This window comes from Prionailurus bengalensis, chromosome E3 (assembly GCF_016509475.1).
Source record: "Prionailurus bengalensis isolate Pbe53 chromosome E3, Fcat_Pben_1.1_paternal_pri, whole genome shotgun sequence".
Classification (NCBI taxonomy): Eukaryota; Metazoa; Chordata; class Mammalia; order Carnivora; family Felidae; genus Prionailurus; species Prionailurus bengalensis.
The window spans coordinates 16,230,559-16,244,183 of record NC_057357.1 but is presented as its reverse complement, the minus strand read 5'-3'; the positions used below and the strand labels follow the sequence as shown (position 1 = coordinate 16,244,183).

General features: G+C 39.2%; 1 protein-coding gene across 3 annotated transcripts in view; it reads left to right on the top strand.

Annotated features, from left to right (window-relative positions):
- The window catches only part of TPST1 (tyrosylprotein sulfotransferase 1), a 175,903-nt gene that overhangs the window by 129,075 nt on the left and 33,203 nt on the right, over positions 1-13,625 (top strand). The window lies entirely within an intron of this gene.

The window sequence follows — 13,625 nt, the reverse complement described above, 5'->3', positions numbered from 1 at the left end:
TCTTGGTACAACTGTAAATGGGATCATGTTTTAACCCAGAGATGCTTCTTTTCCTTTTCAAGGAGACAGTAAGTGTACCCCCAACAGCCTCCTTCCTGCCCCTCCAAATCATTCCCTCCTCCTTTCTAACCATAACTTCTGTCCTGAATTTATAATGGATTTGCTTTTGCTTGCTTTAAGTTTCATATAAATGGAATCATCACAATACATATTGAGGAAAGAAAAATCAGTCTGTGCAAACAGGAACTGATCACACACAGCATCTAGGCAACAGTTTATTAAAAGCTGGCTTTGTGCCCACCACTAGGACATGCTGGTCTCCTATTTGATATAAATGATCTCACAAAATACCAACATTGGACAGTATTACTTTTTAACCATAATGAACTGAGAAAAGACAAGACCCCTTGATACTTTTGTCTAAGCATGGAGAAAATTACGGTTACTTTGCAAACCACAGAATATCAAATATCCACCTCTTGTCTAATATGAGTGACTACTGCTTTCTTACCAATAATCGCTTTAGTCTTGCTTCTTGTCTGCCTTCCTCTAGGTACGATAAAGTCATAGAATCATCCCTTCTTATTGGCAGCACCCAATCCAGAGCAAACTCCTTAATCATGTATGGTTTCCAGTGCTCTTTTACTGAGACACCCCACATTTCCCCATGATGTGGGTTTGTCCTTGCTTGAAATGAGTAATAAACTCGGCATGTTCAACTACAGCTATATTTCTGGTAGTCTTTTGCTTGAGAGCACTGACAGTATTCATTTTTGTCTGGTTTCTTTCATGTAATATTTATGGGATTCATGTTGGATTTCACAGTGGTTCATTTTTGTTATTTGATGTTATACTTTGATTATATAACTATTTGGACATTTTGGTTGTTTGTAGTTTTAGGAATGTTTTAATATTGATATAAAATATCCTTGTGAATTTCTTTAGGTAAAAATGAATATATATTTTTGTTGAGAATATTCCTGAGAGTTATGTTAGGAGTTGCCAAGACTACTCACAGTAATCCATAATTCTTATACTCACAGTTACAATTGGTTACAGAAAAAGGATACAAAGTACAATCAGCAAGGGGAAAAGGCACTTAGGATTGAACTCCGGAGGAAACCAGGTGCTATCTTCAAATGTCCCCTCTAATGGAGTGACATAGGATATGCTTCATTCACCTAGCAACATATGTGACAGCACATACCGATTGTTGCCAACCAGGGGGCTCACTTGAGCTTTTGTATCCAGGGTTTTTACTGGGGATTGGTCACAGGCATGTAGTGCCTACATGACTAGCTTCAGTTTCTCATGCTCCAGACCCCGCAGAGAAAAAGCAGGTGTTCACCATAAATAAATTATTAACATAAAGTATCTGCTCATACTGGTACATCCTGGTCCAATTGTGCACAAACATTATAGACAGAACACTCAGAACTCAGACCCAAGAGCCAACCAATAGCCAGTCCTGAAAACAGACCTTTCATTGGAGTATGCACCATGTGAGCAACCTGGGCCTGCTGAGTTAATCTTTTCCTTCACAGAGTAAAAGTGATGGGTCAAAGGGTATTTGTATGTTTAAATTTAGGAGATAATGCCAAAGAGTTTTCCAAAGTGATTATACCAGTTTATTGTCTCACCAATGGATGTATGAGAATTTCCCTTGCTGCACATTGCCAGTTGTGGGGAATAAACTTAGGAATTCCCTGAGCCTGCACCGTTGGGCTAACAAGGCATAAAGAATTACAGAGCCATAGGATGCTTACACCCAAGCTTGGGTAAACACGATTAGGCCCCCAGATAGAGGGGGGGGGGCAAAGGCCCCCCAGAATAAAGTAAGGGGGGGAAAGTCCCCCAGAATAGAAAGGGGGGGGCAAAGGCACCCAATACAAAGGTATATGAGGTAAGCAAGATTCAGAGTGTTCAGGGTGAAAGCACCCCCCAATTTAGTACTATAGCAGAAAGCTGCTTTCAGAGGAAGGAAGGACCAAATTAGGTAAACAGGTAAATAGAGCTATAGACCACTGTGCTGCGGGTGATGCTGCCCAGAGCAGAGCTGATTAACAAAAGAAAGGTTGTTAGCCCATCAGTGCAGGCTCAGGGAATTCCTAAACTTATTCCCCACAGCCAGTATTTGTTAGAATCAATCTTTTAAAATTTTAGTGTTTTCTTGTAGATGCACAGTGATGTTTCATTATGGTTAAGATTCATATGTACTTAAAAACTAATGAGAGTAAACACTTTTCCATATGGTATTTGCAACTGCACTGTTTTATAAAATGCCTACTTAAGTCTTTTACCCGATTTCCTACTGAATTATTTGCTTTTCCCTTAATGATCTTTAGGAATTCTGTACATATTTTTATGTACAGTTTAATATGTATTTCACAAATCCTCTCTCACTTACCTGACTTGCCTTTTCTCTCTCATAAGTCTTTTCAAGAATAAAAGTTCTTGGGGGGCGCCTGGGTGGCGCAGTCGGTTAAGCGTCCGACTTCAGCCAGGTCACGATCTCGCGGTCCGTGAGTTCGAGCCCCGCGTCAGGCTCTGGGCTGATGGCTCAGAGCCTGGAGCCTGTTTCCGATTCTGTGTCTCCCTCTCTCTCTGCCCCTCCCCCGTTCATGCTCTGTCTCTCTCTGTCCCAAAAATAAATAAACATTGAAAAAAAAAAAAAAAATTTAAAAAAAAAAAAAAAAAAAAAAAAAGAATAAAAGTTCTTGGGGCACCTGGGTGGCTCAGTCGGTTTAAGCATCAGACTCTTGACATCAGCTCATGTCCTGATCTTGGCCATGGTGGAATCAAGCCCCATGCCATGCTCCTCACTGAGCTTGGAGCCTGCGTGGGATTCTCTCTCTCTCTCCCTCTCTCTGCCTCCCCGTCCCCCCCCCCCCCAACTTGCACTTTCTCTCAACATATATAAATAAACACTTTTTTAAAAAGAATGAAAGTTCTCAATTTTAATCCCTAATCTGGTGTCTTTGCCATTAGTTTAGTGTTTTTGTTATATCATTGAATAAATCTTTTTCATAATCCAAGGCCATGAAGATATTCTCTGTGTTATATCTGAAAACATTAATGCTTTACCTTTCTAATTAAGGTCACAACCTACCTAGAATTGACATTTTCTATTGTGGTAAAAATGCATAACATAAAATTTATGATTTTAAACATTTTTAAATGTACAGTTCAGTAGTATTGAGTATATTGACATTGCTGGGGCGCCTGGGTGGCTCAGTCGGTTGAGCGTCCGACTTCGGCTCAGGTCATGATCTCACAGTTTGTGGGTTCGAGCCCCGCATCAGGCTCTGCGCTGACAGCTCAGAGCCTGGAGCCTGCTTCAGATTCTGTGTCTCCCTCTCTCTCTGCCCCTCCCCCTCTCATGCTCTGTCTCCCTCTGTCTCAAAAATAAATAAACATTAACAAAAATTAAAATCCGTAGGGCACCTGGGTGGCCCCATCGGTTAAGCGTCCGACTGCGGCTCAGGTCATGATCTCACAGTTTGTGAGTTCGAACCCCAAGTTAGGCTCTGTGCTGACAGCTCAAGAGCCTGGAGCCTGCTTCGGATTCTGTGTCTCCCTCTCACTCTGCCCCTCCCCAACTCACACTCTGTTTCTCTCTCCTTCAAAAACAAACAAACATTTAAAAAAAATTTTTTTTAAAGTATACTGACATTGCTAAGAAACAGATACTCAGAATTTTTTCATCTTGCAGAACAAACTCTATCCGTTAAACAACAACTCCCCATTTGTAGCCCCCTAGCCCCTAGCCCCTAGCAACCACCATGCCACTTTCTATCTTTGGATTTGACTATACTTTAAGTACATAATATAAGTAGGTTATACAGTTGTGTCTTTTTCGTGACTAGTATATTTCATTCAGCATAATGTCCTCAAGATTTATCCATGTTGTAGCACATAACAGGACTTTCTTTTAAAAACTGGATGACACATTTAAAAAAGGGCAGGGGCGCCTGGATGGTTGGTTGGTTAAGCATCCAACTTTGGCTCAGGTCATGATCTCATGATTCGTGAGTTCGAGCCCCACACCTGGCTCTACGCTGACAGCTCAGAGTCTGCTTTGGATTCTCCATCTCCTGCTCCCTCTCTCTGCCCCTTTCACACTCATGCTTTCTTTCTCTGTCTCAAAAATAAGTAAAAATAGGGGCGCCTGGGTGGCTCAGTCGGTTAAGCGTCCAACTTCAGCTCAGGCCATAATCTCATGGTTTGTGAGTTTGAACCCCATGTCGGGCTCTATGCTGACAGCTCAGAGCCTGGAGCCTGCTTTGGATTCTGTGTCTCCCTCTGTCTCTGAACCTCCCCTGCTTGCTCTCTCTCTCTCTCTCTCTCTCTCTCTCTCTTTCAAAAATAAATAAACAGGGGCACCTGGATGGCGCAGTCGGTTAAGCGTCCGACTTCAGCCAGGTCACAATCTCGCGGTCCGTGAGTTCGAGCCCCGCGTCGGGCTCTGGGCTGATGGCTCAGAGCCTGGGGCCTGTTTCCGATTCTGTGTCTCCCTCTCTCTCTGCCCCTCCCCCGTTCATGCTCTGTCTCTCTCTGTCCCAAAAATAAATAAACGTTGAAAAAAAAAAATTAAAAATAAATAAATAAATAAATAAACATTAAAAAATTATTTTAAATAAGTAAAAATAAACGTTAAAAAAACTGGATGATACTCCATTATATCTACATAGGACATTTTGTTTATCCATTCATCCATTGATGGACATTTGGGTTGCTTCCACCTTGTGAATAATGCTGCTATGAACATGGGTGCAAATATCTCTTTGAGACCCTGCAGGATTGCTGGATTATATGGTAATCTTCTTTTTAATTTTTTTGAGGAAGTGCCATACTGTTTTCCATAGCTGAGTCATACCATTTCATAATTACATTACAGTATACAAGGGTTCTAACTTCTCCACATCCTTGCCCACACCTGTTATTTTCTGGCTTGTTGTTTTTCTCTAGTAATAATAATGGGATTACTAATGAATGTGAAGTTATGGCTCATTGTGGTTTTGATTTGTATATCTCCAATATGTAGTTATATTGAGAATCTTTCCATGTGCTTTCTGGTCCTGTGTATATCATCTTTGGAGAAATGTCCAAGTCCTTTGCCTATTTTTAAATAAAGTTATTTGATTTTTTATTGTCAAGTTCTAGAAGTTCATTATATGATCTGTATATTAAATCTTTATCAGATGTATGATTTGTAAATACCTAGGTTTCTTTAGGCATGTTATTTTGTTCCTTTGTGGGCCTTATTTCCTTGTTTCTTTGTATGCTTCATGGTCTTGTTGACATTTGTAATTTTGAAAAAACAATCATCTCTCCCATTCTTTATGGATGGGCTTCATGTAGGGGAAGATCTTCACTATCAGTCAGCCCAGCTAGAATATCTAGGACCTCACAAGCCTTTTCTAACTAACCAAGGCCACTTTTGCAGTCTACAACGGGGATGATTTCAAATTATGTATCATTTTTCTATAACAGGCTATTCCTCCTTTTTTAAAGTTTATTTTATTTTGAGAAAGAGAGGGAGGGAAGGAGAGGGAAGAGGGGAGAGAGAGAGAGAGAATGAGAGCCAGGGAGGAGCAAAGAGAGAGGGAGAGAGAAAATTCCAAGCAGGCTCCATGGTGTGAGTGCAGAGCCCAATGCGGGGCTCAGTCTCATGAACTGTGACCTCATAACCTGAGCTGAGATCAAGAGTTGGATGCTTAACCAACTGAGCCACACAGGTGCCCCTAAATATCTATTTCTTCTATGTCAGTTTGTTTAGTTTTCCCAAGAGCTTGTCGATTTCTTCTTTAAAAAAAAAAATGTTTATTTTTGAGAGAGCATGTGTGCAAGCGGGAGAGGGGCAGAGAGGGCACAGAGAATTCGAAGCAGGCTCTGTGCTAACAACAGTGAGCCCAGTGCAGGGCTCAAAAACTCACAAACTGTGAAATCATGACCTGAGCCAAAGTCGCTTACTCAACCAACTGAGCCACCCAGGTGCCCCTAAATATATATTTCTTTTTACATCAGTTTGTTTAAGTTGTGTTTTCCAAGAGCTTGTCTATTTCTTCTAATATTGCAAATTTATTGGCAAAAGGAATCCGTAATAACCTCTTAATTACCTCTTAAAATATTGAGGTGAAACTCAGACCACAGTTAACATTATTAAAGTGTACAATTCAGTGGCATTCAGTTCATTCACAGGGTTATAGTTACCAACTCTTTCTGGTTTAGTATTTTATATAGCCTCAAAATAACCTTTAAGTAATCATTCCTCATTCCTCCTTCTCTCATCTCATTGGGAACCACTAATCTGCTTTCTGTCTCTGTTAGTATGTTTTGCGGTTCATGTGTCCTTTTAAAGCTTAATAATATTCCATGGTACATTTTTTTAAAGTTTATTTATTTATTTTTTAGAGAGAGCAGGGGAGGGGCAGAGAGACAGAGAGACAGAGAATCCGAAGCAGGCTCTGCACTGACAGCGCGGAACCTGACTCGGGGCTCAAACTCACAAACTGTGAGATGATGACCTGAGCCAAAATCGAATCAGACACTTAACCAACTGAGCCACCCAGGCACCGCCCCAGGGTACATTTCTACCACACTTTATCCATTTGTCCAGTGATGGACATGTGGATTGTTTACACCTTTTGGCTATTCTGAACAATGCTGCTATGAACATTAATGTACAGTTTTCTGTGTAGACATATATTTTCATTTCTCTTGGATATATACCTAGAAATGGAATACCTGGGTAATTTGGGAATTTTATGTTTAACTTTTTGAGGAGCTGTCAAACTCTTCTCTACAGTGGTTGTGCATTCTACATTCCCATCAGCAACACACAAGAGTTCCTCCTCATCGGTGCTTGTTATTTCCCTTTAAAAAAATTGTTGAGGGGCTCCTGGGTGGCTCAGTCAGTTAAGCATCCAGCTTTGGCTCAGGTCATGTTCTCATGGTTTGTTGGTTCGAACCCTGCGTCGGGCTCTGTGCTGACAGCTGAGTCTGGAGCCTGCTTCAGATTCTGTGTCTTTCTCTCTCTCTGCTCCTCCCCTGCTCGTGGCTGTCTCTTTCTCTCAAAAACAAATAAACGTTAAAAAAAAATTGTTGAGGGGCGCCTGGGTGGCGCAGTCGGTTAAGCGTCCGACTTCAGCCAGGTCACGATCTCGTGGTCCGTGAGTTCGAGCCCCGCATCGGGCTCTGGGCTGATGGCTCAGAGCCTGGAGCCTGTTTCCGATTCTGTGTCTCCCTCTCTCTCTGCCCCTCCCCCGTTCATGCTCTGTCTCTCTCTGTCCCAAAAATAAATAAACGTTGAAAAAAAACAAATTTAAAAAAATAAAGAACTCACACAGACTTCAAAACTCACTCCAAAGCTGTAAAAATCAAAACACTGGTACTAGCACAAGGACAAACATATGGACCAATGGAATGAAACTGTGGCTTGAGAAATAAACCCACCAACTACAGCCAATTGATTTTTCACGAGTGTACCAAAACCATTCAATGGGGTAAAGAACAAGCTCTCTAACAAATGGTGCTGGGCCAACTGGGTATGTAAAAAAACATGAAGTTGGAATCCTGCTTCATTACATATATGAAAATTAGCTAATAATGGATAAAAGACCAATATATGTAAATTAAAATTAAAAACTATCATTAGAAAACACAGGAGTAGGGGCACCTGGGTGGCTCAGTCGTTGAGCATCCGACTTCGGCTCAGGTCATGATCTCACAGTTTGTGGGTTCGAGCCCCATGTCAGGCTCAGAGCCTGGAGCCTGCTTTGGATTCTGTGTCTCCCTCTCTCTCTGCTCCTCCCCCACTCACACTCTCTCTCTGTCTCAAAAATAAACATTAAAAAAAAAATAATAAAACACAGGAGTAAATCTTCATTACTTCAGATATGGGAATGGATTCTTACTTAGATTTGACATCAAAAGCATGAGTGACAAATGAAAAACAAACTGGATACACACAGATTAAAACCTTTGTCCATCAAAAAACATTATCAAGAAAATGAAAAGACAGCCTATGGAATGGGAAAAATATTTGCAATGGTACCTCTGATAAAGGTTTGGTATCCAGAATAAAGAACTCTTACAACTCAACAAAAAAAATAAAAAATGGGCAGTGGACTTGAATAGACAGTTCTCCAAAGATATACAAGTGGAAAACAAGTACATGAAGAGATATTCAAATTCATTTGTCATTAAAGAAATGCAAATCAAAACCACAATGAGGTATCACTTCACATTCGCTAGGATGGCTAGAATTTTTTAATTTTATTTTTATTAACTAGGCTCCATGCACAGCATGGAGCTAAATGTGGGGCTTGAACTCATGACCCTGAGATCAAGACCTGAGCTGATATAGAGTCCGGCACTTAACCAAATGAACCATCCAGGGACCCCAACAATTCTTGAGCCTTGTTTTTCTTTTTCAATATTTTGGCTTTTCAGGCATTCAATATTTTGGGATTCCAAATGAATATGATGATTGGCTCTTCCATTTACACACACACACACACACACACACACACCCCTACACACAAAGCCATTGAGATTTTGATAGGGATTGCATTAAATTTGCAGGTCACTTTGGGGTGTAGTGCCATTTAAGAATATCAAGTCTTCTGGGGTTTCTGGGTGGCTCAGTCGGTTAAGCGTCCAGCTTCAGCTCAGGTCATATCTCACAGCTCGTGAGTTCAAGCACCGCATCTGGCTCTGTGCTGACAGCTCAGAGCCTGGAGCCTTCTTCGAATTCTGTGTGTCCTCTCTCTGCCCCTCCCCTGCTCATACTCTGTCTCTCTCTCAAGAATAAATATTAAAAAAATATATTAAGTCTTCTAATCTATGAACATGAAATGTTTTTTCAAGTAATTATGTCTTCTTTAATTTCTTTCATCAGTGTTTGGATGTTTTTACTATACATATCTTCTACTCCCTTTAAATTCATTCCTAGGTATTTCTTTTTTAGATTTTTTTAACGTAGGTTTTTTTTTTTTAATGCTACTATACATGGATTCTTAATTTCCTTTCTGATTATTCATTGCTGGTGCATCTAAACACAACTCATTTTCATATTTTGATCTTTTACCCTGCAACTTGCTGAATTTGTTTGTTCTAGTAGCTACTTTATGTATATGTGGATTCTTTTGGATTTTCTGCATGTAGAAATATGTTATCCGCAAATAGAAACAGTTATATTTCTTTTCCAAATCGGATGCCTTTTGTTTCTTTTTCTTGTGTAATTGCTCTGGCTAAGCCTTCTCGTAGAGATTGAATAAAAGCACAAAAGTAGGCATCCTTGGAGCATCTGGGTGGCTCAGTGGGTTGAGCGTCCAACTTTGGCTCTGGTCATGGTCTCACGGTTTATGGGTTCGAGCCCTATATTGGGCTCTCTGCTGTCAGTACAGAGCCCGCTTCAGATTCTCTGTCTCCTTCCTCTCTGCCCCTCCCCTGCTCATGCTCTCTCAAAAATAAATAAAACATTAAAAAAACAAAGTAGGCATCCTTGTGTTATTCCTGATCTCAATGGGAATCTTTCCGTCTTTCACCATTAAATATGATGTGTTGGGTTTTCATAAATACCCTCTATCATGTTAATGATACAAGTAATGATACATGTTACTTCTACTTCTAGTTTACTGAGTGTTTTTATCATGAAAAGTCTTGAATTTTTTTCTAATACTTTTTCTGAGTCTATGGAGATAATCATGTGTTGTTGCTCTAATTTTCCATTCAGCAGAAGTGTATAACCTACTAGGTGCCATATGAGATGAGCTAAGAATAAATGAAATATAGTCTTTCCTATTAAGGTAGTATCACTGCGGAGAGAGGCATGGAAAAAAATAATTCCAAAAGTAAAGTGATTGATACTATAAAAAGGGTAACTAAGTACTCTGGAAGATTAGGAATTTTAATTCAATTTGGACTTCACAGTGGTGCTGTTATTTTAGCTGAGTTTTAAGAGTTAAATAGAGGTTCACCAGCCAAGACAAGGCTCCAAAGAGGGATTTCAGTCAGAGGGAACAGCCAGAAAAAAGGTAGGAGAACATGAAGCTATGTTGGGAATGGCAGATTGTTGTTTGGTGATGAGATTTGACAAGGAGTTGTAGGAGGGGAAGCTGGATGGTAAGGTTGAATGAAGTTAGAATGGCCTTGTGTACCATGCTTGGGCCTTCAGACTGGGTATGACAGATATACAGCAAGGCAGTCACTTGCTCATATATGCACTATAGCCATATGGATTAGAATGAGAAGAGGCTGTAAACAAGATTTAAAAACATATATTTCAAGCCTATAGTATAACTGTTATTATTGGTTTTAAATTTTTTTTCTTTTCCTTTCAATCCTCTCTCCCTCTTGTTTCCTCGTTAGTGCTTTCTTGTGTTAGGCTCTGTTATATACCATTCCCAGAATGCAACAGGTGACAGGAGAAAAAAATATATAGAACGGTATGCTACAACCATCAGAATTGGAATTCTGTTAAGTTTTATATAAATATGTATTGTACTTCTTTTGGAGTCATCAAAAAAAATTTTTTAAGTGAAGCAGTAAAAGGCTCTTTTGAAAACACAGAAATACTTGAGCTTAATTTTCAAGACTTTGTGTTGCTAGAAAATAAATGATTAGCCATAAAAACATCAAGTTTATTTTCTGTTTTGACTGGCATTTGGCCAACACTAGAATGGATTTCCTGGTAATTTAGTTTGAGAGATGACTTCTTTACATCATCATTGATACCTGTAAAGCCAAACATAGGGCTTTGCGCATCAATAAATGTCTTCATTGTTATTCAATTTGAATTAAATTATTTGAACAATCCAAATCTTCTGTTTGTATGTCCTAATTACTATGCAACCATTACAGATAATCTCAGTTAAGCTCTTAAATTATAAAGCAGTGTAGTATTGTTGCTGCAGTATGGAAACAGTTACCATTAACTAGAATCCAGTGGTCAGTGACCTCATAATCAATTATTACTTTGTAGAATTTCTCTTCAATACTGTCATGAGATTAGTATTCCCTAAAAGCATTTTCTACTTTCTTTAATAATTTTTCCAGATTAGGTTCAAAGAGATACAAATTTCAGAATTCTTAAAATGTCTTTTAAGTGTACATTCTAATTTAAAGTACTTTTGATCAGAAATTTGGTGACATATATTGATATTTATTATGAAGCCTCTGGTATTATCTGGAAAGTAATTATTTCCTAGTGAAGGAAAGGGATGAATGATAAAGATTAAAAATAGTAGCTTTTCACTGATGGAAGCACAGTCTAGTCCAATAATTCTCAAAATTTTTGATGCCAGGACCGGAATTATTAAAAATTATCAGACTCTAAAGAGCTTTTGTTTACATTATCTGTGTATATATCCCAGTATTTTATTAGAAACTAAAACTGAAAATTTTTAAAATATTTTAAATTCACTTAGAAATAACAAGAAATCTATTATATATAAACATAGCCTAATTTTATGAAAAATAACTACTTTCTGTAACAGAATTAGAAGAATATTTTACATTTTTGCAAAATCTCTTCACTATCTAACTTGATACATGGATTTTCATATCTTTGTATTCAGTGTTTTCAATATCAGGTACCTTTTCCAGGTACCTTCTGGAGAGCTGTACTATAACACTAAAGAGAGAATTAGGTGTTCACTTTATGAAATCCCTGAAAGGGTCTCAAAACCAGTTTGAGAACCTCTGGTCAATTTCAAGCAACCACGAAGTGTTAGTTTATTCTGGATTAAAAAGGATGTCTGGCAGATGTCAGTATTTTTTCTGATGTAGATATTAAAGTGGAAAGAAGTTTGTATAATCTCCCTTCCAGACTTCAGGAGACTTAACCAAAATAAATTTGTCACTTTTTTTTTAATTTTTTTTTTTTTACATTTATTTATTTTTGAGAAACAGAGTGAGACAAAGCGTGAGTGGGGGAGGGGCAGAGAGAGAAGGAGACACAGAATCTGAAGCAGGCTCCAGGCTCTGAGCTGTCAGCGCAGAGCCTGATGCGGGGCTCGAACCCACAAACTGTGAGATCATGACCTGAGCCAAAGTTGGACACTCAACCGACTGAGCCACCCAGGTGCCCCAAGTTTGTCACTTTTAAAGTGTTTCTGGAGTCTAGGCTACTCTCAGGCATGTCCCATGTGTTGTCTCAACATTCAGACTTCTTTGATCTCATGGCCCCTCTATAGCAACATGTGGCAGAGGAAGAGAGAGACTGAGCGTGGAGAATCGCACATAGTCTTTTTTTTTTTTTTTTTTTTTTTAATGTTTCTTTACTTTTCAGACAGAGCACAAGTTGGGGAGGGGCAGAGAGGGAGACACAGAATTTGAAACAGGCTCCAGGCTCTGAGCCGTCAGCACTACCCTGATGTGGGGTTTGAACCCACGAACCATGAGATCATGACCTGAGCCTAAGTCAGACACTTAACCGACTGAGCCACCCAGGCGCCCCCGTGCATAAAGTCTTAAGTGCTTCCTCTTAGAAATGTCACACATAATTCCTCTTTATGTTTGCTAGTAAAAGCCATGCCTGATGTCAGGTGGTCCTGTCTAACTTCAACAGATCAGGAAGTACAGTCCTCTCATGTGACAGAGGAAAGGAGGACTGAATATATTGGTGAGCAGTACAAATGCTTACCACTCTCTTTGAAATGATGTTTTTAAGGAACATTAATATAAATACCTTGAGCACAAGGACCTTGTTCACCACAGTGTGATGAGCACCTAGGTCAATATCTCTTACAACCAAGAAATACTTGTTGAACAAGTAAGTGAGAGGAAGACATTAAACTTCCCCAATACAGTAAGCAGTAATATTTTCTAATTGGCTATAGATATAAAAGAGTACACATTGAATTTACCTCTGATGAGAAACCATTTGCTTTTCTTATACTTAGCAGTTTATTATGGTCAATCTTTGGTAAATTTGGATGGTTTAATAATAGCATGCCAAATTCTTCCTTTGCAATGGACTAAACTTTTAGTGGATAGTCAAAAAATATGAATTAGCATTTTTAAGTCTGTCATTTATAGAAATAAAAGGTTGATATACATGCTATAATATCTATGCTACCATTTACCATATGATTTCATTCTCCCACTATTTTTTTCTTCTCAAAATATGAAATTTAGCTAGTGTAGCACATTTCAATCATTGAATCAATAGAAATTTTTGAGAACATTGGGAAACAAAACTGACAAAAATCTTTGCTTTTTTTCCCCAGAAAATAGTAATGATTATAGCAAATAAGGAAACTATATATTATTAGATGATAACTTCTTTGGGGAAAATAGAGCAAGGTTAGGGGGATTGAGAGAGTTGAATGGTGAGGAAACAGGTTACAGTAACACACAGAGGAATCCGAGCAACTCTTATTAAAAAAAAAAAAAATGAGGGGCGCCTGGGTGGCGCAGTCGGTTAAGCGTCCGACTTCAGCCAGGTCACGATCTCGCGGTCCGTGAGTTCAAGCCCCGCTTCAGGCTCTGGGCTGATGGCTCGGAGCCTGGAGCCTGTTTCCGATTCTGTGTCTCCCTCTCTCTCTGCCCCTCCCCCGTTCATGCTCTGTCTCTCTCTGTCCCAAAAATAAAATAAAAAACGTTGAAAAAAAAATTTT